We start from the raw sequence: 27550 nt of genomic DNA on the forward strand, positions 1-27550 counted from the left end.
ATCCCTGCAGCAGACAGTGTGAGATATTTGAGTCAGTTTGACCTTTTTTGTATTTTCCAGTTTTAAAAAAAATGACTAAGTTTTTTTTTTTAAGCCAAAACGGCCCACGCAAAATTACCCCGCAAGAGACAACCAGTATTGGTGTCCACCTAGATTATTCATAATTTAAATATTGGTCGATAGCGGGGAGCTTTACATTGAGAGCCTGATAGTTGTATTTGAAAAAAAATGGGCCAATAGGATCTGAACTTTAATAAAGGGGGAGTTTGGATCCAGAATTTCATACCCATGTAAAATGATTCAGTCCTTTTTCTAGTCACATCCTCTGTTTTTTTCAGTTCTGCTAATTCTTCTAGGTTGTTTTCTTTTTACACTCTCTCAATACAATATCTAAAGATTTAGCACAATGAGTGCACTGGCGAAATATGCTCACACCACTACTGATTGTACAATTTCCTGCAAGTGTGTGTGTGCAAACTGGGCAACTGCCATCATGGCACCGTGAAGCCCATTTATTGCACTGATCTTTGACATCTTTGGCCCATAGGACAAATAAGGGGCATCTATGAATGACTGGATCCAAACTCCATCAAGAGAGTTGATGGATCTTTTATCCTGAAGGTTCTATCAACTGACAGCGCAGCATTGCTGGTTTGTATAGCCACAAGAACCCCGTTAATTCACAGCAGCCTTGATTTTTATTTTACCCTGAGCAGAAGGTGGGTTGGACAATAAAATCCAGTCTCTATGAAATTTAAGTTTTCCTCCTACTTGGTATAAGCATAGAGCAAATGTAAATCAAAGTCAAATATATTCCTGGCCTCCTGTTTTATAAACTTATTTTCCTCATTTGTTACAAAGTCAAAACAGTTTGACATTTTGACAGCTGAATTGTTTTCCAGGAGAGAAGCCACTTGACAGAAGTTCTTACTCAAAGTCGTTTCTCACTGCCTTTTAACCACATGCCAGTGTTCTTTTTTCCTTTTAGTATGTTACTGTCACAAGATTTTCATATTTCCCAAGTACAAGGTTACTCCCATGGATTATGAGGGCTGAGCCATATAACACCCCTGCTTGCACTGTACTTAAAACGTGTCCATGTATTACATAGAGAATAAAGAACAGGGCTAGGAAGTTGTGAATTATGGAGTTCTATTTCCACGGACAGGGTGTGGTGATACCATAAATCATCAGGGAAAATCTCTAATATCACCAGAACCTCAAGTTAGAATATTGATCCATAATTCAAAACTGTCCAGGTCTTTTATTGAATATACATAATTGATCCAGATCCCCAATCCATGCATTTCCTCCCAGCTCCCTTTATTGTTACCTTCTCTACCCCTTCTCCTTACCACTATTGATGTCCTCCCTCACAGTCTCCTCTGTACGGTTGATGATGTTCTCCCAATCTCCTCCCCAGATGCTCCTCTCCCAGCCCCAAGCTTTCCTTCTTCCAATGTACAAGATAGACACAAAGAAGATGGGATGCAATGTGAAATATAGCAGTGGAGATGACAGTGTGGTTTTTATTTCAGTTACACATGCACACACTTATTGTGGGCCTCCTGGATTTATAAAAGGGACTGAATGGAGGAAGGGTGGGGACTTGGCACATGTGGCCAAAGAGAGGATTCCATACGATGTATGATGCTGAAAATTAATTTTAATAGAGCTGCAAAAATTAAACAATTTCCCCATGAAACTTCATATGAACCTGATGTGATGATCCTTGTGTAGACAACTCATGAACAGAAAAGCAGGTGAAATTAATTAAATACATTATTCAGTATTCAGACAAGTTGTGAGGTAGAGTTGTGTGATGTAATTTTCCTAATAATAAGCTATGTTTGAATGATGATGGGGGGAATCTTGAACCTTGAGGGGTTTGGGGATCAGTTCTGACAAGCACTCAGAAGTCTGGATACTTCTTGCTAGCTGAACCTCTTGAAAGGGGAGAATTTGGCTGGAATACTTCTGAGAACAGACTGGCCCGTGAGATGTCCAGTAATTCTTGCTTGTGGTTGGAAAGGCTGAACCATCTTTTGTACAGTATTTTCTTTTTGTTCCCATTTCAAACCTCAAATATTGGGTACTTGTATGCCTCCCCCCATCACCACAGTATCTGATCCCCTCACAATCTTTTAGTGTATTTATCCTCCTGTGAGGTAGGGATGTGCTATTATCCCCATTTTACAGCCCAAGCTCCCACAGGAATGCTGTGACAGAGTAGGGAATTTAATCCAGGTCTCCCAACTCCTGAGAGAGTGTTCTAACCACTCAACCATCCTTCCCCACAAAGTGCACCAAAGCAAAATTGGAAATAAAGTTAACTGAACATTTCTGAACCCTGCCAAAAGGTTTGGTTTTGTTCGAGAAGAGTTGGGTAGGGGGAAAAAACCCAAACACTTTATTTCCATAAATATCTGCCCATCCCTAACATTTATGTGGCGTTTCTCATCTATGAATGAGGCCTTTGATGCCTGTCAGAAAATCCTGGAAAATGTTTTTCAGAAGAAAGTTTCCCCTATTATTTTTATTTTCTGACTGCTATCCATGACACAAGTAAAAATAATCCTTTGCCCAATTTGTAACTTAAAAGCAACACATTGAGCTGAAAATATGCCTGTTTGGTTCAGATGCCAAATATTTATCATTTAGATTTCAGAAAAGATGATACAGATATAGAGAAATAGGATTCTTAATATGCTAGATCTACTATTGCATCTCCTTAGCAAAGATGGCATTTACTGTCACCGAACAAGTTTAGTACTTTTGTCATTAAAATGTCATCGGAGTAGCGCTGTCAAATGAATTGCATCATGACCACTTATAATGTACTCTCATGTAATGAAATTCTCCATAAAGGAAACATTTGATATGACGACTGAAAGCAAATTACTTTGATAAGTTCCTGATACATTGAAATTTTTCTCCTAATGAAGATTTAATGAAAACAATCAGTTCTCTGAGTTGTGAACTTTTGACAACAGGACTGTAAAGTACATCTAACGACAACCACATCAAAGTAGATTTAAAGCATTATCATAACCCTAATTTTATTATTTAGCAGAGGAAGTGGTACTGTACCTCTCACTGCAAAATGCGACTCTCTGTTCCTTTAAGTGCATTTTTAATAGCCCCTTGAGAAGCATTTCCACAAACAGAATATCTATTGTCACTAACTACTGCTCATTCCAAAGTCTCTGCATTATTGTTTGGATATGAAACTTTAATGCATTAGCAAGAGCAATTTATCAAAATAGGAAGCAATATCTTTAGATCAAACACACTGAAAGATCCAGTGATAATGATGCTGCATATGCATGTACATAAGGTATTCATTCATTAAGTTCCTGCTACTTATCTTGGTGAGGGTCATATGCAATGACAAATACCCAAACTTGCAACCTGTCTCCAAACAAGGAAGATGCATAATCCACATTGCCTTGTTTTGCCTCAAAAACCCCAACTTGTGATTTTCTGACATTTCCCTGTCTAGTTATGCTAAACCAAGCACATAATGAAGTGTATAAGGCTTATAACTTTGCATATCACCTCATATTCCTCTGGACTCTCTCTCTCAAAGAAAAAAAAAAGCCCTTTCAAGGAGAATATTTCTTTTTATGCTGCTTATTTTTAATTCCCCTCCTACCCCCTCCCAAATCATTCAACATCGAACTAACTAAACATAATTTCCATCTCTAGCCACAACAGTTGGAGGGGTGGGGGTGGGAAGAGGCAGAACCTTTTCTGTCTGAAACTAGAGTTCTTGTCTAGCAAAACAATTAAATGTAAACAGTGCAGTTGAGGCTTTCATTATGCAAAATGGATGGACACATTATGCTGTCCATGGCAATAGGTTATATTTTAAATACTTCTTTATCAGGAAAATCACCCCTTAATGCTTCACTTCCCCTTTTCACATGACAGCAGGGACACTCCAGGCACATTTTACATGTTAATAGCATATATTCCTTATCAAACAGGTTTCAAGACTCTCACATCTTCCCCCTCCTATTTTAGGACACCCCCCCCCAACCTTAGAAACAACCCAGCTGGCATAGTAGATAAGAGGTAAAGTGTTTTCTTCATGACCTCTATGCATCGTACTCCATGGGAAAAGCAACGTGGAACGCACAGTCAGCAGGCTATGAGATTCGAACCAGCTTGTCCTCAAGGCATTTCTGCCATAAAACATAGTCCTATCAACAGTATTTTTATTATAAGCAGCCTGGCTTCCCTTACCCCCACCCCCTCTCTGCTTACTGCTTCTCACTCTGCACCTGGCTGCATTTGGAAACCCACAGAGCAAAGCATAAACAATAAGCATCAAACAGCAACAGATTCCTTTGTTTTACATGCAAATCCTACCTCTGGTAGTTGTCACATCTTCCTCAGGAGCAAAGCCTAATTATTAGCAAACAGAGATCCAGTGGAATCCTCCAAACTGCCACCAGTTGTTAAACGCTGTCATCATTACCTCCTGGTGCCTGAGCCTTTTTGGACCATTAATGTCACAACCCCTGCTAACTCATAGCTTAAGACTCCCTGCTCAAAATGTCTGAAATAGTTTGGAAGGACAATAGAAATGACAGGCACACTAGACAGCCATGCTTGAAATTAGTTATCTGAAGCTCTGCTAAGGCTGTTTCGTAGTGTTTTAAAGCATGCATTAGGTAGGATTTATTAACCTATCATAGGCATGCTATTTCTGTTTTCATTAAACGCTGTAGCAGGATGTCTGTTAGAAATGCAGTGATAGGTCTAACCCCTTTCCCCCCACTGCTTTTAAATCCTCACGTTAGAGGAGAAAAAAATCAGACATCCTTAAACTTACTAAGGGTACCGTTTCTGCAGAAAGGAGTTTCACACATTATTTTGAAACTATAGAGAAATTCACTTCTTGAAATGGAAGGTACAGTAGCTCCCAGGACTAATGTACATGAAAAGATTAATCTTCATGCCACAAAATCCCTATCCACCCCAATCCTGTGCTACAGAGTTAGTGAAAGTATTGATCAAAATCTGAAACTTCCCAATGTTCTCTAAGGCAGATGTAGTATTAAGTCAGTAAGGATGAAGCATCTACACTATCTTATTTTCAGTTGCTTATTTAGTGCCATAGGTGTGTGTGAGGTTTAACCAAAATTAGAAGATGATTCACAGATAGCAGCATCTCAGTTTACAGTCTTAATGCACGAGTTGCTACACTACAGAACAAACAGAATGATAATGAGCAGAATAAACAAAGTGCCTTTATGGTCTTTATAGTCTCAATGATTTGTAGAAAAGGTGGGGTTTTGGGAGAGTTCTTTCCTACATCTGTTTTAGGTATGATTTATGTGTAAATATAAATCCAAAACTTCAAATGCTTAAATGTAGAATATTAGACTCTGGAGACTTTCACTTCTAGGTGACTGGTTCAATATAAGCCCAGGTCAGTAAAGATCAAAGGTTGGCTATTCAGTGTTTCTGGTCTGGTTCCGAGCATATAAACATCCACTTTTCAAAAGCCACCAGCACAAAAACATCTTTGCTGGCAGTAGCAGCCGAGAGGCCAGAGGACTGAACGTGCGGATCAATGCCGAGACAGACTGGTAGGAATGGGTGGGGAAGCTACTACTTCTGGTGTCCACACAGTACAGTTCAATGGGTAAAAAGTGGACTACAGTGTCCAGGGCTCGCAATCCAGCACATTTCACAAGCATTAATTTACAATGAAAAAAATCACAGTGAGCAAGCAGGGAAATGAATCATGATCCGAGCAATTAGGGAGCAAGGCGGATCAATGTAGCGATGGTTAAAAAATAGATTCAGCTGTATTAAGGTGTGGGATTTGATGGCATAATAACCCATCCTCCTTCATTCCTGAAAAAAAAATCCACAATGAAGAGGTTAATAAACCAGTAACAAAGAGAAAATGTGTATTCGTTTTTATCATTAATGGGTACTAGGTGGCACAGGGGATTGGTTATGGGATGTGAAACTTTTCCTTTAGCGTCATTGGTTTGAATTTGGACTGGTGAGTCACTTCTGTATAGCTGAAGCTCAATATTGTTGGAGAGGAGATCATGGGCCTATGTTAAACCAATAGATAGCTTCAGTCCAATTCCTAGGGAGCATGTGTCCATGCTGCAAAAGCCACTACCACATTTAGCACCAGTTGCCTACTTTGCTGAGATTTTTGCCAGAGAGCCAAGGACTGAGTGGGCATTTAGAGGTGAATTATTTTCTCCCCTCAGAGACGGGCCTTTTAAGCATACACTGGGTGAAATTCTGAGCTCATTTGCACCAGTGTAAATTTACTGAAATTGATGGAGTTACTCCAGATTTGTGGAGTGCAGAATTTGGTCCAATATCCATCTAATTTATCTAGGTTTTTAAAACAACCCCCTCATTGTATACCATCATGAGAATTCATGGAGGATGGGTGAAGTCCCAGAGGACTGGAGAAGGGCAAACATAGTATTTATCTTTTAAAAAAAGGGGAACAAAGGACACAGGGAATTATAGACCAGTCAGCCTATCTTCGATACCTGGAAATGTACTGGAACAAATGATTAAACAATCAATTTGAAAGCACCTGGAAGATAACAGGATGATAAGGAATCGCCAACATGGATTTGTCAAGAACAAATCATGCCAAACCAACCTAATATCCTTCTTTGACAGGGTTACTAGCTAGTGGATGGGGGGGAGTGGGTGAGAGCTGGTGGCATGATATATCTTGATTTTAGTAAGGCTTTTGACATAGTCCACCTGATATTCTCATAAGTGAACTTGCTATAAAGTGGATACATAGCTGGTTGAAAACCTGTACTCAATGGTTCCCTGTCCAACTGGAGGCACTGCTGCTAAGATTAAAAGCCAGTCTGCTGACCCTTCCAACCAGTCAAGCAGCCTACTGCAGGCCAGCTGCACTCATTAGGTTGCCCAGAGACTGACTCTGCTATGGCCCCTGTGTTAGGGACCGAGATATAGGTAGTCTGCCCTAGTAGTCAGAGCAAGAGTCAGGTCTAGTGGGTGGAGCAGGCATCCAGCAAGCTGAGGGTCAGAACCAAGGTCAGATGGCAGAGCCAAGGGTCAAGCTGGAGTAAGGGACAGAAGTCGTGGGCTGGGGTGAGAGCCAGGACTGGTCACTGAGGATTGAAGGCGAGGTGTAAGGGCAGGAGGAGAAGCAAGACTCAAGCACGGAGCAGGAGCATAATTGGAACAAGAGTGAAGGCAGGGGCAAGGCAGTAGCTAGGAACATTGCTGGAATAGGATTGGGTGCAGGAGGGCAGGCACAAGCAGGGTCCAAAGCCACCTTTTTGCTCAGACAAACTTCCTGTTCCTCCTCCTGATTTAAATAGTGTTGTTGGACCAATTGGTGGAGCTGGGCAATCCTCCAGTCAGATCTGCCATGGGTGGTGCTTGACTGGGGCAATAACCCTAGTAGCGTCCAGCCCATCAGGTTTCAGAAGCCATTAGGTGGACGCCAGGATGTGGAAGCTTTCTGGGGACTCCCAGACTTGGGAAGCAGGGTATGTTGTTTCTGATCTTGAACCCGACTGGCTCTGCTCAAGTCCTGATTCCTAACAGTATGTCTACACTGCACACTCAGGCTTGTAGACTCAGTGTTTCCAAGCCTGTGCTTGAACATCCACACTGCATTGTAAACCTGGGTTTATAGTTACTGGACCATGTCTCACAGCTGTGCTAATGCATCCATCCTGCATTATGCAGACCTTCTGACTCAGGTCTGTGGTTTGATTTGCATCCACTCTGCAAAATGACAGGGCTTGGACCTCAGTTACAGCAGGACTTGGGCCCTGACCCTCCACCCCCTAGCAGGATCCTGTGACTGGGTCCTGATTGCTTACAGATCTGAGTCAGACTGATTTGTGTGTGTGGCTGGAAGTGGGGCTTGGGCTCCAATTTGAGTTAGTGCTTGGGCTTAGCGTGCAGTGTAGACATACCCTCTAAGTTCAGCCTGCACAAAACTATGTTGCCCCTGTTCCAGGTTGGCTGGCAAGATCTCATAATCTTCTTCACAAATCACTAAGTCTTCACCGAACAGCATGTTTCAAGGTGGCTTCCTTTGTATATTCTCATGTATCACATCTATGAGGACTGCAGACAAAAAAGAGGCTCAATGCTGACTCCTGATGCAGGCCAATACTTACTGGAAGTTCTCTATTGTAGCCCCATTGGATTTTCACTATGGTAGAGTCTCCATCATACATATCTCCTGAATAAGACAGACATATTCTTCTGGCACACTTCTCTATTACAAACTCCACCAAACTAGTTAGAATAATAGAATATGGGTTAGAAGGGACTGCAAGGGTCATCTAGTCTAATCCCCTGCCAAGATGCAGGATTTGTTATGTCTAAACCATCCAAGACAGATGGCCATCTAGCTTCCTTTTGAAAACCTCCAGTGAAGGAACTTCTACAACCTCTCTTGGCCATATGTTCTATTGCCCTACTGTTCTTTCAGTAGGAAGTTTTTCCTGAGATAATCTAAATCTGCTATACTGTAGTTTGAACCCATTGCCTCTTGTCCTGCCCTCTGGCAAGAGAGAACAACTTTTCTCCATCTTTTTTATGGCAGCCTTTCAAGTAGTTGAAAACTGCTATCATGTCCTCCCTTAATCTCTTCTTGGTACACAATCATATGCTTTTCCCAGATTCACAAAGACCATACCTCTAAATTTGCCTTGAAAGTTTGTAGCACAAATATGGCATTAACTTCTCCTTTCTGGTATGTATCCAAAATGACCCTTCCAAATTTCCACCATTCCATGGAGATGCTTTTCAATAATCTTCTCCTATACTTTCACAGCATGTGATATTAGCTTAATTGAATGATAATTAGCACACAGTGTAATGTCTATTTTATGCTTAAAAATAGGCACTACAAAGCTTTTATACCATTCATTCAGCATTTTTTCTATTTTAAGAATATCACTGAACAAACTTGTAAAATACTTTATGCCTTCCATTCCCAATGACTTCATCTAGTCCAGGTGCTTTCTCCTTTTTCATTTTCCTAAGCGCCCCTACAGCCTCCTTCTTCTATATGTAATCTATCATGCCCTGGTTGGTTTTACATGTTCTTAATTCCTCCACTGGGTTCTCCTCATTCATCTCTCTTTCAAAACAATCACCCTAAACATGGTTAATTGATTCACCATTTATTGGCAATATACCATCTTCATTTCCAATGTAAGCAAGTTTGTTGGCATTGTCTCACTTGCCTTGGCAAGTCTATAGTTGGTCTACTGTACCTCATGTCCTCCTAACTGGTTATATAGCTTGTCACACGCCATATTTTTAGTTGTTGCAACTCTTTTTTTGGCCTCCTTTTTAGCCTCCATGTATGCCATTTTATCAGTCTTCAAGTTTCCCAACCGATTATTTAACTTCTGCATTCCACCCCCAAGTCTCCCTTCTTATCCTTTTCAGCACTAGTTTCATCACTCCTAGGACTTCATGTGCTGTTTCTAGCAATGTTGCTTTAGTTTGAACCAGTTGTCCTCTATATGCCCCTATGTGTAGTCAGGATGTTTATGGATTACTCTTTGTTTTAAGTTTTTTTTTTTCATTCTCATCTTTCATTCCCATTCTCAAATGAGTGAATAAGCTGAAATGTGCAAGCTGGAATGTCAGAACGCTGACTAAAGAAGTTTGGAGCTTTGTGAGGCCTTAAAAAGGAGAATAGTAAATATAGCTTGTGTACAAGAGACCAGATGGAAAGTTGTAAAGCCAAATGCTGGTGGAGAGTAACAAAATTTCTTTATCAGGGAGTTCAACCTCCTGAAATGACATTGGAGGTATTCTGGATAAAACCATGTAGAGGCATGGGATAGAGGTTACCAGAAGGTTGGACTGACTGACAAGTGTTAAACTGTGTTGGGAAGAGGTAACAGAGGTAGGTGGGTATGCACCACAATTAGGAGAGGATCAAAAAGTAAAAGAGGAGTTTTTTGATAAGTTGTTGTGACTTACTGGAAATAAGCAATGAGCTTATATTTTATTATAATGAGCTTATATTATATTACTCAATGAGCAAGTAATGATCAAAGCAGATTTAAATGCACATGTTGGAACTGTGAAAGCTGTCCATTGAGGGCACGGCATTGGAACCAGAAATGCCAAGAGGGAAATGGTCCTACAGGCTTGTCTGGCACTGGTCTTGGTGATCACAAACACACCTTTCAGAAGAGGGAAAGCCATTTCATAACTTATAACAGTGGAGGATGCAAGTAAACCAATTTCTTTTAAATAATAAGAACAGAGAGATCATGAAAATCAGTACTGAGAGTATACCCAACGACTGCACTGAGAGACAGCACAGATTTCTCCTTAAGGAGTTCAGAATGAAGAGAAGCAAGTGCCAGTGCAATACCTGTTTGATGGATAATTTAAGAACTTCCTTTTGTACTGTCCATCCAGCATGTTTCATGAGCACTAAATTCACCTTAACGGAAAAAAAAGAGCTTCTTGTCCTGAACAATATATTCCCGATTCACTAAAGGCTCAATGTAGAAATGATTTGTATATGGGATGTGATAACAGCTCTAGAGGCATCAGGCAGATTCAAATGGAAGACACAGACACACTTCCTTGACTGATTGTCTGCAGAGAAACATCATGAACTATCTAGGAACCTATTCAGAGTGGATGACACTCAAACAGCCTACATAGGAGTTAATACTGTAATTACTATTCAGAAGTTTTGTAGATATTATCCAGGGCCTGGCTTCGAATCGTTTGTGTAGACAAGCCCTCCAAAGGGATTCTTTAGAATGAGTCATTTCCTCCCCTGTTCCACCATAGAGGAACCCCCAGCCCCATGACCAGGGCTATCTTCTTATTGTGTGCTGGTTCCTGACCACTCTTTGGGGTCAGGGGCCAGTAAGAGGAAGTGGCATACATTGCCAAGGCAGGATAGGGGTGAACAAGTGGAAAAAAGCCAAGAGTGGGCCTACGTGTGGAGGCTGATCTGACATGCAGGTGGAAAGTGAAGTTGGGAGATACCTCTATCTCATGGGGACTGGGGATACTCCTGGCAGTAGGTAGCTCGAGGAGTTGTAATGAGGTGAGTAGGATCTCCTTTGGTCACAGAGCGAGAGAGCAGGCATGAGGAGGAGCTCCTGCTGGGGGAGGAGGCAGAAGGGAATGAAAAGGATGTGGGATTGAAAATAAGTCTTCTCATCTTGGGTGCCTCAGTGGAGAGCCAAGACTCCTAAACTCATCCCCAGGGCCCTAAAGATGAAAGGAACAACCTCAATACACTACTAACATTTTCTGTTGATGCTAGAAAATTATTTAAAAAACCAACAACTCCTTAATTAGAAATAATTAGCCCCTGTTTCTCCTTCCTGATAATACATATTCAAGAGCTAGACTACATGGACCACTGATCTGACCTAACTTGGCAATTCCTATGTTCCTAGGTAATGCATATGCTTTCTGAATGTCCCCTCCCCCCAGTAATTGCTTACTTATGCTCTCAGTTTGGTACCATCAGTAAAGTCACATTGATTTTAATGGGAGTGGAGGTTACTCAGCATCTTGCAAGAGTAATATCTTAATGAGATATCTTATTGAGATACAATGAGGATGCACCAATGTAAATTGGTTTTGACTCTTCTTTCTTTGATCAATATTAGTTTTTGACCAATATTAGCTTGGGAAATGGTCTAGGAGAGATGGAGATAAGGAATTCAGAGGATCTGTAGTTTGCATGCTGTCAGTTAAACAGTGTAATGAATGGAACAATTTATGCATAATTTCGTTATGAGTCATCCTAATTATAATGAAAATTTGATAGTTATACTTTCTAGTTATATATGATACAAATACATATGCTAATTGAATATGGAAGTACACAATATAATTAATGTTGCAGGTTATGCACACTGTAACCTCTTCTCCATCGGGGACAAAATTCTCTAGGAGCCATAGGAATTTGGTTTGAAGTTATATATTTATTAGTAAACTATTCTTTCCACTCCCATGCTGTGTCACTTTCAAAGGGTAGCCACATCTGAACCAACAGTGGGGAGCTTTTCAGTAATCCAGTAGATGGCCTGGTGTGAATCAGCTATGAAAGAGAATGCAGAAATAATCCACTGATAGCCAGTCAAGGTTGGATCTGTTCAGCAACTGAGACTAACAGTATATAAAGTAGCTACAGTCTGGGTACAGACATTACATACATTGCAAGTACCGCTGCATGTTGTATCAAGAGTGTGAAATTAATTGTAAAAGAGAATTAGATTTAAATAGTCAGTGGGATCCTTAAAGGAGACTGGTCCAAACCTAATCCCAATCTGGATTTTGAGGAAATTTGAACCGAAATCCAGAACTGAATGTTTTGTTTTGCACCTGTTCCTGTGATTGACTAATGTGAAACCCCATGTTCAAACACAAGAAGTTTGACTCTGGATTGAGATCTCAATATGGTGGTTTGGCCCCATCTCTACTTATTTAGGATTTAATTTTCCATTTCTGTATGGGATATTACTGAAAGCAGGATAAAAAGTTCAGAAAATAATCTGAGTTTATTTGACCAAGCCCAGTTTGAGTCTTTTGCACCAAACTTGAACATCAAGAGCATGAGCTTTAGCAGACTCAAATGATCATGACACCTGGCTAAAAGAGCAAACTTTCCAGGAGTCTTTCATGGGCATACCTGGATTGTAACCTTTTTCAGGCAGGGACTGTCTTTTTGTTATATGTTTGTACAGCAACTAGCACATTGGTGCATGACTGAGATTCCTAGGTGCTACCTCAATAATAATAGAGTATCACTGACAAGAGTGATCTGACCACACAGGGTGGTAGAAGAGCCTTGCAGGAACCTCATGGTGATAACATATACATTACTTCTGTATCAAACATAACTCTCACAGCTGAGAGAGAGGTCTATGGACATAGCTGTCCATCTATAGAGTAAGGGCAGAACTATCTGGCCTTGTGCCTCTCTATGTTCCATTCCTAGAATATAGGCTTTCCTGGGCTGGCTTCATGATGTAGGAACATTTACATTCTCATGGTGTGTCTTAATGTTGCAACAAACTCCTTTGCATGACAGAAAATTAGGTTCAATTTCTATGAATGTTGAAACTAGAACATGATTCTGAACTCAGACTTGAATATTACAGGAAACTAACACAGCTAAGCCTTCACTGCCAGAAAGTTTTGTTTTGTTTTTTTTAAATTACAACAAAGTAAGTCATGCACATTAACTATCCCACTGTAAAATCCTACTGGAGACAATGCATCTGTAGTTTTTACCATGAGATAACCAGGTACAATTATATCCATGGCAAATGGAACACTATCACTTCCCAAACACCCCTGTGTGACTGAGTGTGACTCTGCTGTGGCCTGACTCAGTTTCCTCTCCTTAATGAGATAACAAGGGGGTCACTAAGCCCAGACAAGGAGAAGCCATATACTCTATTTTACAGCATTATCTCTCTCCCTTTGATAAAGCCTTCTAAAAGGAGCATTTGTAGAGGGTTTAAAGGCTTTTTACCTCAGAGCCCAGATAAAACTTAGAAACCCCAAACCAAAAGTCTCAAGGTTCTAGCCACAGGTCTTTCTGCTGTAAGTCTTCTCCGGTCTCTGAAGAGTACTACACTCTTCCCCTGGTTTGCTCTGGGTCTCTCCCTACCCGGAGAGCTTTTTTTCCTAGTTCAGGCTCCCTAGGCACTCACCCTCCTCTACAGCTTCCTTTCTCTTCTAGAGCTTTTTAGCAACTGAGATCACCTAAGCTTTTATTGGACCCAGGTGTTCCTTACTCAGCTAACTGCCTTCCAGCTACTTAGGCTGTTAACTACACCCAGGTGGACCTGGCTTGGCTCATTTCCTTTGGTGGAGCCTGTCACAGGTAGGCTGGTTTCAGAGGGGTAGCCATGTTAGTCTATATCAGCAAAAACAACAAGGAGTCCTTGTGGCACCTTAGAGGCTAACAAATTTATTTGGGCATAAGCTTTTGTGGGCTATAACCCACTTCATCAGATGCATGGAGTGAAAAATACAGTAAGCAGGTATAAATATACAGCACATGAAAAGATGGGAGTTGCCATACCAAGTGGGGGGCAGTGCTAATGAGGCCAATTCAATCATGGTGGATGTGGCCCATTCCCAACAGTTGACAAGAAGGTGTGAGAATCACAGGTAGGCTGGGATCTGGTTCCCTTCAGGGGCTAGTCCTATAACCCCCTCCCACCCCAGTCTTTTCCCCCCCACTCGGTGGCTGATCATGCCTAGTTTACCTCATGGTAAAGCTACAGTGCCTTGTCTCCACTAGGGTTTCACAGCAGGATAGCTAACATGCATTAGTTATTCCATGGTAAAAACACACCAGTTTTTCACAGTGAAGACAAAGCCATGATGTGATGGGTGAATAGTCATAAACTACATCGTTAGTGGTTTATGTTCTATGGAGGGTGGGGGAGAGGGAATTACATATGCAACTCTCATTGACACCAACGGAAGTTATCCATGTCCAAAAGAATTCCATGCATTGATGGTGGAAGGCACCCGGGTTTGGATTTATTCTAAAAGTCTCTTTTGTCTTCAGACTAATGAGACACCCAAACGCTCACAGATGTGTTCGTGCACCTGATTTGTATTCCACTGGGTGAGCTGCTAATCTCTTCCACTTTCTGCCTGATTGTCCTCCCTATGTCACTCTTCTGCTTTTTTCCTCACCTCTCCCTTCTTGACCCACTTGTCTGAGAGAAACCAATTGTATTTAGATCCTTGTTAAGTGACCCAGAAGTCCCAAACCAATATTTGATGCAAATGGATAGTTGCTTGCTGTGAAAATCTTCTTGGTTGACAACTCATTAGGTACTTTAGACAATAGTTGTCTGTAGAGTTACAAAGCAGCAGTCTCCTCTCTTTAAGCTAGTATCTCTCTAGAAATGTCTAGACTAAATTGGTCTTGAGCAGTTTTAATGGAGGTCTTTCTACTGCCCCATTTCTTCACCATTTCTAGACTGTGTTGCTCTGTCTCTTTTCCTTCCGTTTTTAACCTTCCTTAAATTGCCCAGGTGTCAGAAATCTTCTCACTCATCTCCTGTAAACATTATTCTGTCTTCTTCTTTACTAACCTAACCTTTATTTATATACAGTCTCATGGATTTGGCTAGCTGTTCTCCAAACATCTGCTATATTTTGTACTTTATGGTGGTGGATGGGAAACAGACTCTCAGGGCTGGCTCCAGGCACTAGCGAAGGAAGCAGGTGCTTGGAGTGGCCAATAGGAAGGGGCGGCACGTCTGGGTCTTCAGCGGCAGGTCCCTCAGTCCCTTTCTTCCCCTTTGAGTGGCCGCTGAATTGCCGGCAAAGAATCAAGCGGCGCAACTGAGCTGCTGCCAAAGTACCGCTGATCGGCAAAAAAGCTGGAGCCGGCCCTGCAGACTACATACACATGTTTGCAAAAGTAAAGATCAGTTATCTCTTTCTTCTCCTTACAATCACATTCCAAGTTCTGACTAATTTAGTACACTTATGGATAGCTCAGTTAATTAATGTAGCTCTGCTTACCACTGGCATTGTTGAGCAAAAGTGTATACATCACAAAGCACAGTTAATTTCCAGAAGTCTCAGAACTTCCACATATTTCAACAATATCAAGCCTTTAATTATACTGAAGAGAGCCCTGACAAGAAATAGCCTAGACAGATAGCAGCAAAGATTTCAAATGAACCTCCAAATCCCTTCTATTCATTTGCTCAAAATTCACCAGTGGTATATGGAGGTGCCACTTCGCTGACTTCATAATATCTTTAGCCTGGGTACAGGTCATATATTATTTTTGATTAGCTGTAGGGGAAATCCAAACTCATACAGCCGCTTTCACAATGATGGGTAGTGTAAACTATTGACTTCTGGGGCAGAGATGGTGAAATTAAATGAGTTCTGGTGTGACAGACACTGCTCAGTAAATCATTGAACACTGCAGAAACGTTTGAACAACAAAAAGAATCCCAAGTAAACAAAACTATTCTCATAATTGTTTATTGCCTGCTCCTCTACATTTCTCTGTTTAATGACTATGCAAAGTATGTTGGTAGTACGGATGACTCCCAGCTTGCTGCTGGTAGCCTAAAAGCTTGTGTTGGATAATCCCATTGGAGTTTTGTGCTTCCACTTTCCTTCATTTGGGTCTTAATACAGGTGCTTTCGAAGCTTGATTGTGTGTGACCACTGTGCAAAGAGTCCACGGTTTCCTACTCTGAACATTTCTGCTGCCTGGTTCTTCCCCGTTTGTTAAGCAATGGATTACTGTTCAAACATTTGCAACCAGGTTAGCCTAAACTCTGCAGGCAATTCCTCATATTTACTGTCATATTGGAATGCCGTGATCAGAGGTGCTTCTTGCTTGTTCAATAATTCTCTGAAGTGCTGCCCCAATCATTGCTATTGTGATTCTTTTCTTTGTGATGGATAATGCATATTACGCTTCACCTTTCCCGGAAGCCGAATTGGTTATTTAGATGCTTTCTGATTTTGTACATGGTGTCTTAATTGTTTTCTCAATCAGGTCTGACATCTTTTTCAACCCATTTCCTCTTACTCCTACATTAATTGCATTTCACCTAGCAACCCTTATGGAGATATTGCTAGCTAATTGTGTCCTCTTCTTTCTTCCCCAAATCACTTGATGTACAATGCTCTCCTTTCTGCAGGACTCAGGTATCTCCATTAATGTATTTTTCCTCTTATTCTTTACTCAGCCGTTGCTTTGCTTTAGTGGAACTCTCACTCTTTGATGAAGCTCATTCTTTTTTTGTTTTCTATTCTCCTTTTAATACCTTTTGCATACCTAAAATGGCTGCTCTGTTTTGTCTATTTGGGAGCTTGGTCATCTTGGACTAAAGCCTTGAGCCTGAGTAGGGGCCATGAAAGATGCCTTGAGTGTGGTGATGCTAGCATGGTATTACTGAATGTGGAAGCTCGGGTTGTAAGGAGGTCAGGCTGAAAAGAGAGGAAGGAGCTCCTTGCTAAAGAGCACAGGACTGCAGTGACCTCTGCAGCTAGCTTACTGAGAGGGAATTAAGGTGAGGTGATGTCAGTGGGGAGTGGAACAGTAATTGAATTGAGAGTCAAGCTACCTAGGTTCTAGTCCTGTCTCTGCCTCTGACCTGCTCTGTGATCTTGGAGATGTCATTTCACAGTGCTGTGCCTCAGTTTCCCCTTCTGTAAAAAGGGATAGGGTGACCAGACGTCCCGATTTTATCGGGACCGTCCCGATATTTCCTTGTTTGTCCCGCGTCCCGACCGACATGCGGTCGGGACAACCGGACAAACAAGGAAATGCCCCGGAGCCTGGAGCCCGGAAGTGCTCGCACCCCCCCCGTCCCGACTCCGCCCCCTCCTCCCCCGATTGGCTCCCTCCCCGAATCCCCGCCTCTTCCCCGGGCTCACCATTCCTCCCCCCTACGCAAGCGCTGGAGGGAGGCCCGGGAGACTCAGGGGAAGCGCGGGACCAGGGTGAGTAAGAGTCCGGCCTGGCCCCGAACAGGCAGGACTCAGTCGGGTGGTAGGGAGAGGAGGGGGGCGGCCCGCGGGGCCAAGCGGCGGCTGTTGTTCTCCCCCCCCGGGCAGCGGGACTTGGGAGCAGCCGCTGCTGCAGCTCCCACTGCCGCGGGGGAGGAAGCGGCCATGGCGCTCGGCGGCTGCGGCGCCCCCGAACCCCCCGAGCCGGGGCCTGCTGCGGGGACCCAGCAGCGCGCACGCTGGGCCCAGCCCCTGGCCAGTCGCGTCTGGGCTGCTGCCCAGCTGGTGCTATCCCGCGGAGGCATCGGCAGCCCAGCCCCGTTCGTTCCCCTGCGGAACCCGAGCGGGACGGGGGGGCTGGGGCCTGCTGCCCCCACTCCGGGGCCGCCGCGCGATAGCACCAGCTGGGCAGCAGCCCAGACGCGACTGGCCAGGGGCTGGGCCCAGCGTGCGCGCTGCTGGGTTCCCGCAGGAGGCCCGGGCTCGGGGGCTTCGGAGGCGCCAGAGCCGCGGAGCGCCATGGCTGCTTCCTCCCCCGCGGCAGTGGGAGCTGCAGCAGCGGCTGCTCCCGAGTCCCGCTGGCCGGGGGTGAGAACAGCCACCGCCTGGCCCCGCGGGCCGCCCCCCTCCTCGCCCTACCACCCAACTGAGTCCTGCCTGCTCGGGGCCAGGCCGGACTCTCACTACCCCGGCCCCGCGCTTCCCCTGAGTCTCCCGGGCCTCCCTCCAGCGCTTGCGGAGGAAGGGTTTTTTTTTTTTTGGCCCCGCCCCCCACCACGCCCCCCCCACGTCACACCCCCCCCCGCGTCCCGATATTTGTCTTTGGTGATCTGGTCACCCTAAAAAAGGGATAATGATACCTACCTTCGTAAAGTGCTTTGGGATTTATGGATAAAGAGAGCTGACCTACCGCAGCCACGCAACAGTTATGATTTTGCTTTCTGTGTACCGTAACTGAGATTTCTAAGGCTCTGCCATCTGCAAAGGTAGCTCCCAGTTTTTGAGGTAAAACCGATGCAGGATATTACAGAGTGCATGCATGCACACACAAAGAGTGCGCTCTCTCTCTCAGATGTTTTACTTTGGCTCTTTTCCTTCGTCTAAAATAAGGGACATCCAGAGAGCAGGAGCAATTTTATTCTTTGTATGGGAAAAGCATACAAGGCCACATGTTCCGCCTGTGTAAATTGATAGAGTTCCACTGATTTCTCTATGTCTGTTGACATTAGCTAAGGATCTGCCCCAACACGTGCAGGCCAGGAAACAGCTGGGGATAGGACCATTGAATCCATAAGAAAACAGACCCACTGGCCAAACAGCTGGTCTTGGAGGTTATTGTACTTCATTGGCTGCAATACTGGTCACAACACAGCCAAGGAGTAAAGGATTCCACCCTGTGGGGCTGCCCTGCTCAGAGCCAGTTTTTATTTCTGACTATCTGGGACTAAGTCTGAAAAAAGGCACCTTTGCCACAAACTTTAATCTGGCAATTGGGCAATAACTGGGCACACATGCTGCCACATTCAGCAGGTGGGGCTAGAGGGCATAAAAAGTGTCATGGCAACCTAAAGATCTCAACCGGGTGAAGGAGAGCATAGAAATAAATGGGCAGCCGGCCCTGTGGACACAACCAGGGCTGACGAGAGGGGGGGAAGCCGGAACAAATTACTGGGGCCCGGCGGTCCGGAAGGGGGCCCAGGGCCCAGCTTCCCCGGCTCCCCCCACTCTCGTCAGCCCTGTTTAGCCAGTCCGCCCTTGCTAGGGGTCCCAAAAATTTTTTTTCACCGGGGCCCGAACCCACTCTCGGCGGCCCTGGGCACAGCCACCTCTTTAAGCACACATGTGCATGTTCAACATAGTTAAGACATAGATGCCTAAAACAGGCCCCCAAACCATAGCAATGAATTTGCATCAGCATGTGTCTGTGGTTGACAAAGGAGGGTAAAGCTTTAAGTCTCATATCAATTCAGGACATGGCACTATATTGTCAAAGGCTGAAGTTAATAAGATCATACCAGGTGCCCTGCCATGGCCTTATAAACCATGGCCTTATAAACAAATGTCGTTAGCAGCCTGAGTGTCTTGATGGGTAAAGTATCGGGGGTAGCCGCGTTAGTCTGTATCTACAAAAACAACAAGGTGCCACCAGACTCCTTGTTGTTTTTGATGGGTAAAGGTATTTGGTTGCTGCTTTTTTGAATGGTGTAATACCAAGAAGATTTCATAAGTTCACAATAATGTCAGACTCAAACCCTGTGCATTGTAGTAATTAGATTTGTTGGAAGGAGGGAATAGCACACTCCGGGCCACTTTGTGCTTTTTCTTTTCTCTGGATCTCTGAGGGTTCACAGTGGTGATGCTTTGAAGTTGGGAGTGTGCCAAGCAGCGGTGAATCTTGCTGGCATCAGCAGGAGGTGCTCAGCACCTTGAAGGATCCAGCATACAGAGAAAGAACCACATTTAAATTCTCTCTTAAAATCCATCAGTCCCGCCAAATAGGAAAACACACAATTTATTATTATTTTGATGGCTTCTATTGGGTCAGTCTGACTAAAAAATTCCCAGCATTCTCCTATGTGCTCACCAGACATATTAAAATGATTGAGAAGAAAGACCTTTAATCCAGTTAGAGGAAAGTACTGACTTTAGGTTCCCCTTTTAAAAGCTTTTCTTGAAGAATAGGTTCTTTTATGTCCTATCAGGGCTGGCTCCAGGGTTTTTGCCGCCCCAAGCGGCGGAAAAAAAAAAAAAGCTGCGATCGTGATCGGCGGGAGCTCCACCGCTCCGCTTTCTTCTTCAGCGGCAATTCGGCGGCAGGTCCTTCCCTCGGAGAGGGACCGAGGGACCCGCCACCGAATTGCCGCCGAAAAGCCCGATGTGCCTTCCCTTCCCCTTGGCCGCCCCAAGCACCTGCTTGCTGGGCTGGTGCCTGGAGCCGACCCTGTGTCCTATCCCTTTTCCCTACCCCATGTCTATCCTGTCTATTTAGATTGTAAGCTCTTCAGGGCAGGGACTGTGTGTTTGTACAGCACCTGGCACGATGGAGCCCTGAACTTGGTTCGTCCCTAATCACCATTGTAATAAACATAGCTAATAATAATATTTGCATGAGATATGTTTGACAGACTACAGTTTATAGGTGTGAGGAATTAAACGGAGATTCTTGGGTGGAAAGTGGTTAATACTTTAAAATAAGGAATATATCTGTCTCAGCCTGAATATAAATTGGATTTTACCTAATGTTAATTTCCTTTTTGGTTTGTTTGAATGAAATGTAGAATCTGTGCACATGGGGTAAATATAATGGGATATGCCGGCCCTTTAAGCCTAGAGTGGGGCCAGAAGACTCCGTTCCAGGAACATTGGAATGAACAAAGCTCAGGAAATGGCTGAAGCTAGAAGAGCTACAGCAGTGCCAGGGAATTAGCAGTGAGATGGGAAAAACCTAGGACACTATCCCTTTAAGGGCCCAGGACCAGGAGTCCGGTAGTGTGCGGTGTGGCAGGGTTCCTCTCTCTCCCAGCCAACCAGGAGGACAGAATATATATATGTGCTGTCTTTCCCACTCAGAACAGGGGCAGGCTGACAGGAGAAGAAAGCCAGAGTTCCAGCTAGAAAGGGCTGGGGGTGGTAGTGAGGCGCAGACTGGGCAGAAGAGCTGCAAGCATGATTGAAGAGCCAGAGCTGAGTATCAACTTTTGTATTGTAGTGATAGACTTTATTTTGGGACCTTGAGGACTGTTTTGAACTGTTTCTGTTCTTTAACTAGCCCCAGGGCGGGGGTGGGTGGGGAGGTGTTATTCACAAGAAGGACTGTATGGAGTTCTTAAGGGGCCCAGAGGAAAGAAAGCAGACAGGGTGCTGCAAAACCATTCTGGCCACAAGGGGTCGCTCAGGAGGTAGCTGTCCTGATTCAGTGAGATTCTCTGCAATGGAACATTTGTCCTTTGGTAGCAGTGTCCAGGGAGAAAAATGGAACAGGGTGCAGTTGGAGGGGACATGCATGGGGCCTTCTGCACCACTTGCCCTACGGAGGGGGTCTATAGGGGAGTTCTGAAAACTAGAGTAGCTTTAGCGGTGGAGCCATTGGCAGTATATTTACACAGAAAAATCACTTGGGCAAAACTCCCATGGAAGTCTTTGGGAATTCTGACTAAGGACTGCAGCACTGGGCTCGGGAAGTGGAAGAGAGCTGAACCGCAGAGAGCAGACTCTGTTGGGATAGCTCAGTGTGACATACCAATACTTCTGTCCCCAACACTTTCTTAACTCTTATCTTGTTTCCAGAATGATCTCAAGTTTCCTGTCTGGTCTGTTGATGACAGTGCACCACTGGACAACAACTAGAGCAAGTCTTCACGTGTGGGTTCCTGGTAGCTGGGTAGTCAGAGGTCTGGCAAGTTGACTAACCCCGGAGCAGGTCTCAGGAAAGAAAACGAGGAGTTGCCACTGCAAGAGGAGCCCACACAAATGATATCACATTTTAAATAACCCTTGATTTGTAATTTTACAGAGCTGGCATCTTTAGTGTGCAACAAGGAGAGGTCAAACTCTCACCTGCGATTCTTCTGAGGAATGTGGGTTCATGGCCTCCATTGAAATCAATGGGAGACAGGGCAGAATTTAGCCCTTCACATGAATGGCAGAGCTGCAACGGATTTATGAAACATTTATGTAAAGCATTTATCAAGGTTCCAATTCTACTTTCAGTTATACTGATGTAAAGCTGAAGTGACCCCTTACTACAGTAGTGTAATACAGGATTTATACTGGTGTAACTGAAAGCAGTACGTAGTCCTAAGCACCTATCTTCAAAAGACATCTGGTGCTGTACAGAATATTAATTCATCAAAAATGTGTCCCAATAGCCCAGCTATAAAGTGCCAGCTGCTTTGCTACCACCCCCAAACACAAACACACCTACCAGACAGTGCAAGTGAGAACAGAGGGAGTTATGGGTAAATGACTCAAGCAAAAAAAAGAAAAGAGGAGTTTGGAAACAGGCACAAAGGAACGCAACTCTGGTGGACATTTTCAAAGAGGAACCTTCAACAGAAGGCAGAATGACAAGATCCTGCACTTAGCCCAGACTAGATGGACCCACAATGGGCCCATGCAGACAGTTCCTGTTGAAAAATCCCTCTCTCTATATATCCATTTACAATGATATCTTTACAAACCTATCCTATACAAAAATATGAAAAACAGCATCTAATACCACCGTGAAGGGGGACATATATGAATCTATCTATCTAGGTAGCTGTATCTTAATTTATATAACACTGTGAAGTTGTATTTATTTTAAATATTTTTTTATTTTGTATTTCGATTTTTGTGACTAAGAGTTCCTTTTATTTTAAACAAAATAAGTTCCCCCCCATTTAAAAATAACTGTATACACAGTGGCCCTTTTTTTCTAAAAATGAAAGAAAATATAAAAACATTATCCGGGGGTTCTCCAGCCCAGTCTGAACTTGTCTCCATTCTGAGCAGTTTATAACAGATGCTCTGGTTTTTATCTCAATGCTTCCCAGTTCTGGATTGTAGTATAGGAATGGAGTTTAGAAGCTGGACTGCAATTTATGTAGTACATCTGAGATCTGAATTAGGGCCCTGATCCTGGAAACATTTGCTCATGCATGTAGTCCTTGAGCACACAAATACTACTGATCCATTGTGAAGTTTCCCAGGATGGGGTTTAGTCCTTAAACAATTGCACTTTTTAAAAATGTTGAGTAAATAAAACAAAACAATCCAAGGATCCAATCCCACAGCTAGTTGTTAACACGGCAAGTCATGCCTTTGACTTCAGTGCGACATGTTGCTAATGTGACCAGATAGCAAGTGTGAAAAATCAGGATGGGGGTCAGAGGTAATAGTCGCCTATATAAGACAAAGCCCTGAATATTGGGACTGTCCCTATAAAATGTGCACATCTGGTCACTCTACGTGTTGCCTGAGTTAGGGGTGGCAGGACCAGGCTCTATGGAACTGGTTCTTATCTCGGTACACAGTGTCTGGGTTCCAATGTATAAATAAACACACAGTGCCACACACACACATACACAAAATTTCATTTCTAACCCTTGACTCACTCCCCTGAACCCCCCATGGTCATCCAAAGAAAGAGGTATTTTCTTTATTTAGTTCCCTTGTTTATGCTCCATATAGCCCTTGGTAAAGTAAGCCAGTAAAAACCCAATGCTCTACCCTTTGGGCAAAGCGAGAGGGATCTGAGAGTGCAGGAACAAATATCCCCAGGGCACCATTTATCTCGCACAGCACGTCTATTTACTTATTTTCTCTTTCAACAGTGTTGCCATTATTTCTGCACAGAGGACTAGAATTGTTGTCTCCCCTCTTTGCCACTGTTGCTCACCCTCTTTCTACTCTCCTTGACAGGCATTATGGTCAAATAGCTCAATTAACTCTTAAAGGCACAGTGTGCTTAAACAGCTCTCACCCCCTAACGCTATGCCATAATGTAATCCCTCAGCAAAGGCAACACAACTCATCACAGCGATTGCTTGATTCCCTAGAAATATCACACACTCTGCAGACCAAGGCAATAAATAACTATAATAGAACAACGGGCATTCAGCTGTCTCACTAATATTAGCAGTAGTGATTCTAACATACAATACAACATCTCTATCCCTCTGGGCCAAACGCAAAGCCTCTACTATAATCAGGTTTAATTGCTGGCCTGTATTAAAATAGCACAAAGTCCTTGTGGGCAGAAAGGTCTCTTAATCTGTAAAGCGCTCTGGGATTTGTCAAGTATGAAAGGTGCTACCCTGGATAAAATCAAATCAAGTTCTAGTCTCTTCTGTCTGATGCTCACTGCAGCTTGGACTCCATAACATTACTCACAAGCCACAATCAATGTGGAGGGGACTGCTGCCTTGTGAATGCTATCCTGGACTTAGTGCGTGAAGATCTCTCTCAGGCGGCACACAGTGGAGCTTTGATTTTCTAGGTTCCCTGTCTTTATCAGTTGCCTTAGGAATGATATTGTCCTTTTCCAAATAGGAGCTAATTTAGTCCACACTTCGGCTAGCTTATTTAAGGAAAACCAGCTCACCTTTAACATACGTCTGGAAAGCCAGCTTATGATAGTATATAAGTTTGCTGTTGAAGTTTGTCTTCTTGAGATTGCTGGGCGGCACTGTGACAAACCTTTACAGCAGAATGCAGAATCAAATCAGAGACTCCGCTGCTGCTTTGTTCCTCCAGTACTCGCTCTGACACGAAAGCAGCATCCCATCCCAGGACTTACACTTAAAGCAACAATACACTAAAACCTTTGCTCTAATACTGTACCTATGCTTGAGGCTTTAATTCCTGGCTTATCAATGGGTGAATGCTTGACACATGGACAACAGTTTTTAAAAATATCTGCAGGTAGATATCAGTCAGCCAGTTAGAAATGAACCAACGTGCCCCCCGTCCCCAGCTGGCAGTGGAATTTGGCCCCTGGTGTGTACTGTAATGTTTGATCTCTATGTTGCAAAAGAGATGAACAGCAGTGAGCATTTGCAGTGGCTCCTCTAAAATTAATGCACAACCTATAGCTTCCATCCTTCTTCTTCAGGAAATCCCAGGAAAGCCAAGACGGCTGCTGCTTTCTTAGATGAGGTCAGTAATGAGAAACTCAAGCATATTTGTCAAGATCAACTCTCAAGGTAGGGGAAATCCAAATTTCATTTCTCAACTTGATAAAGACAGTGAGGACTAAACTGAGCTCTCAGTTACACCAGCATAAATCCAGATTTAACACCAACAAAGTCCACAGAGTTACACCTGTGTACTGGGCAGAATTGGGGGCAATTGGCTGACCTCTGGCTTCACAAAGGTTGTGAAGAGCACAGCAAGCCACTGTAACACGGACAGCATTGATGACACTGGCATCAAAATGGTTCTGTAGACATGTCCAACATAATTTTAATCTGCCAAAAGCACATTCAACAACCATTCTACACCTGCTGAGAGTCCAATTAAACTGTCTTTTGCCAGGACTCTGAAATCAGGGTACAGTTTCATAAACCAAGGCAAAAGCGGGTACATGAAGTCCCGCAGAATAACACCTCTGTTTTTTAAATGTCATTTGGTGGGAATAGTGTCCCAACCTGTCCATGAATATAGACTCCTGGGTGGTGAAAAACTCTGGCATTTTGAACTTTTCCAATACAGCCCACACTGACATTCATAAATCGGCTTCTATGGTCCACGAGGGCCTGCATAACAATGGAGTAGTACCCTTTCCAGTTGATGCACTCATGTGCTTCTTGAGGAGGGCAAACTATGGGCTCTTGAATCCCATCAATGTCTCTGGCACCATTAGGAAACTCCATTCTCCCAAAGCCAGCAATTACTCCTGGAATATCTTTAATGCCTGCCACCTTGGGGCAAACCAAACACCTGACCGCCTCCGATGCCTCCACCATCACTTTACCCACAGTTGACTTTCCAACCCCAAACTGGTTGGCAATGGACCTGTAACAGTCTGGGGTAGGCACCTGCCAGACAGTTATAGCAACCCACCTCTGGACCGGCAAGGATGACCTCAATTGTGTCTCTTTACACTGGAGGGTGAGGGCAAGCTGCTCACAAAGCTACAGAAATGTAGCTTTCCTCATGTGAAAGTTCTGGGCCTACTGCTGGTCAACCCAGGTCTGCATGACGCTGTGATCCCACCAGTCTGTGCTTCTGGCCTTACACCAGAAAGGCTGGTTTACATAGGGGGCATCAGCAGCTATGCCAACTGTACTAAGCCGCATTTGCCAGTGCGAGTCTCCCATGCTAGGGTACTCCTCCTCCTGCTGCTCCATCAGGAAATCCATCAGGTCCTTGGGACAGAAAATGCCACCGAGATGTCCACCAGTGCCTCATGGATGCTCTGCCAGTTTCCTGATACAGGCGTGAAAGCACAAGTAAGAGAAGTTCTTCAAAAAAGATACCTTCTCTATATTGCTGGCTGCAGTAGCTGGGATTGCACAGACCAAAATGACTGCTCATCAGGCTGTGTTGGCGGGCTGTTCAAACTTCCTGCAATGTGCAGGGCAGGCAGTAAAGTTTTCCCACAGTGCATCATGGTCATAGGGCTAGAGAGGCCACATTTTAGGAGGGCACTAGGAACTCTGGGATATGGTTGGTTTGACTCAGGTCTCGATGCTGCAGTGTGGACACCAGAGCTCCAAGTTTGAGCATGGGTTAGAATAGTCTTAACATTGGGTTAAAAAACACAGTACATGCTCAAGCCCAGGATTCCCTAATACCGGACAGCTGACTCCAGTCCCACTAACCTTATATTGCAGTGTAGACATATCCAGTCATCTTGAGCTAATTCAGAGTGGTTCAGACTTGGTGACTGATTTCTAGGAAGGACATATTCCATCCCGATGGGGTGTTTTACTCAAGTGGTATGTATGACCAGTCGCTGCCCTGCCAGTTGTCACATATAACTATTAAATCCTGCAGTGGTAGGGTGACCATATGTCCTATTTTGGCCAGGACAGTCCATTTTTTAAGCCCAGCTTGCAAAGACTTTACACAAACTCCAAGGCATTTCTCTGTTTGTTTGTTTGTCTGTCTGTCACATGGTAACTTTTGAATGCCACATCCGATCAATTCCAAAACTTCATGGAATTTTCTAGGCATCAAGGGCAAGAATCCTATTGATTTGGGGGGAAATTGGAAAATCAAAATGGAGAAATAGGGGGGGACACAAAGCTTCTGCCAGCTCTTTAGCACAGCCACAGCTTTAAGTACCTCTGTAATGGTTTAGTGATCAAACATCTGCTTCATGGCATCCAGTAAGATCACCCAGCATAACAATACATCTACATTATCTCTGCTCATCCTCCCAACAGAGTTTAATTAGTTGACACCCTGAATGTCGTATCACCCAGACATAAAGAAGAATGGTGTGGGGGAAGGCATAGGGAGAAAAGGGGAGACTGGGAGAATGCACACAGCCCCTGGCATGCGGATAAGAATGGAGAACCCTGCAGGGAGGAAGGGGGCGCACAGCTCC

At 43.8% G+C, this 27550-nt stretch overlaps 1 protein-coding gene across 4 annotated transcripts in view; it reads right to left on the reverse strand.

Annotated features, from left to right (window-relative positions):
- The window catches only part of LOC101933933 (calcium-activated potassium channel subunit beta-2), a 245513-nt gene that overhangs the window by 160661 nt on the left and 57302 nt on the right, over positions 1-27550 (reverse strand). The window contains exon 1 of one of the 4 annotated variants that reach the window (XM_065557716.1): positions 4375-4659. The exons of 2 other annotated variants lie outside the window; for them this stretch is intronic. The gene's annotated coding sequence lies outside the window, so the exon portion shown is untranslated. Of the gene's footprint in view, positions 1-4374; positions 4660-27550 lie in introns of those variants that run through there. One more of the 4 variants, XM_005285945.5, reaches the window with a different exon arrangement.

This window comes from Chrysemys picta, chromosome 9, assembly GCF_011386835.1.
Source record: "Chrysemys picta bellii isolate R12L10 chromosome 9, ASM1138683v2, whole genome shotgun sequence".
In the NCBI taxonomy this organism is placed as follows: Eukaryota; Metazoa; Chordata; order Testudines; family Emydidae; genus Chrysemys; species Chrysemys picta.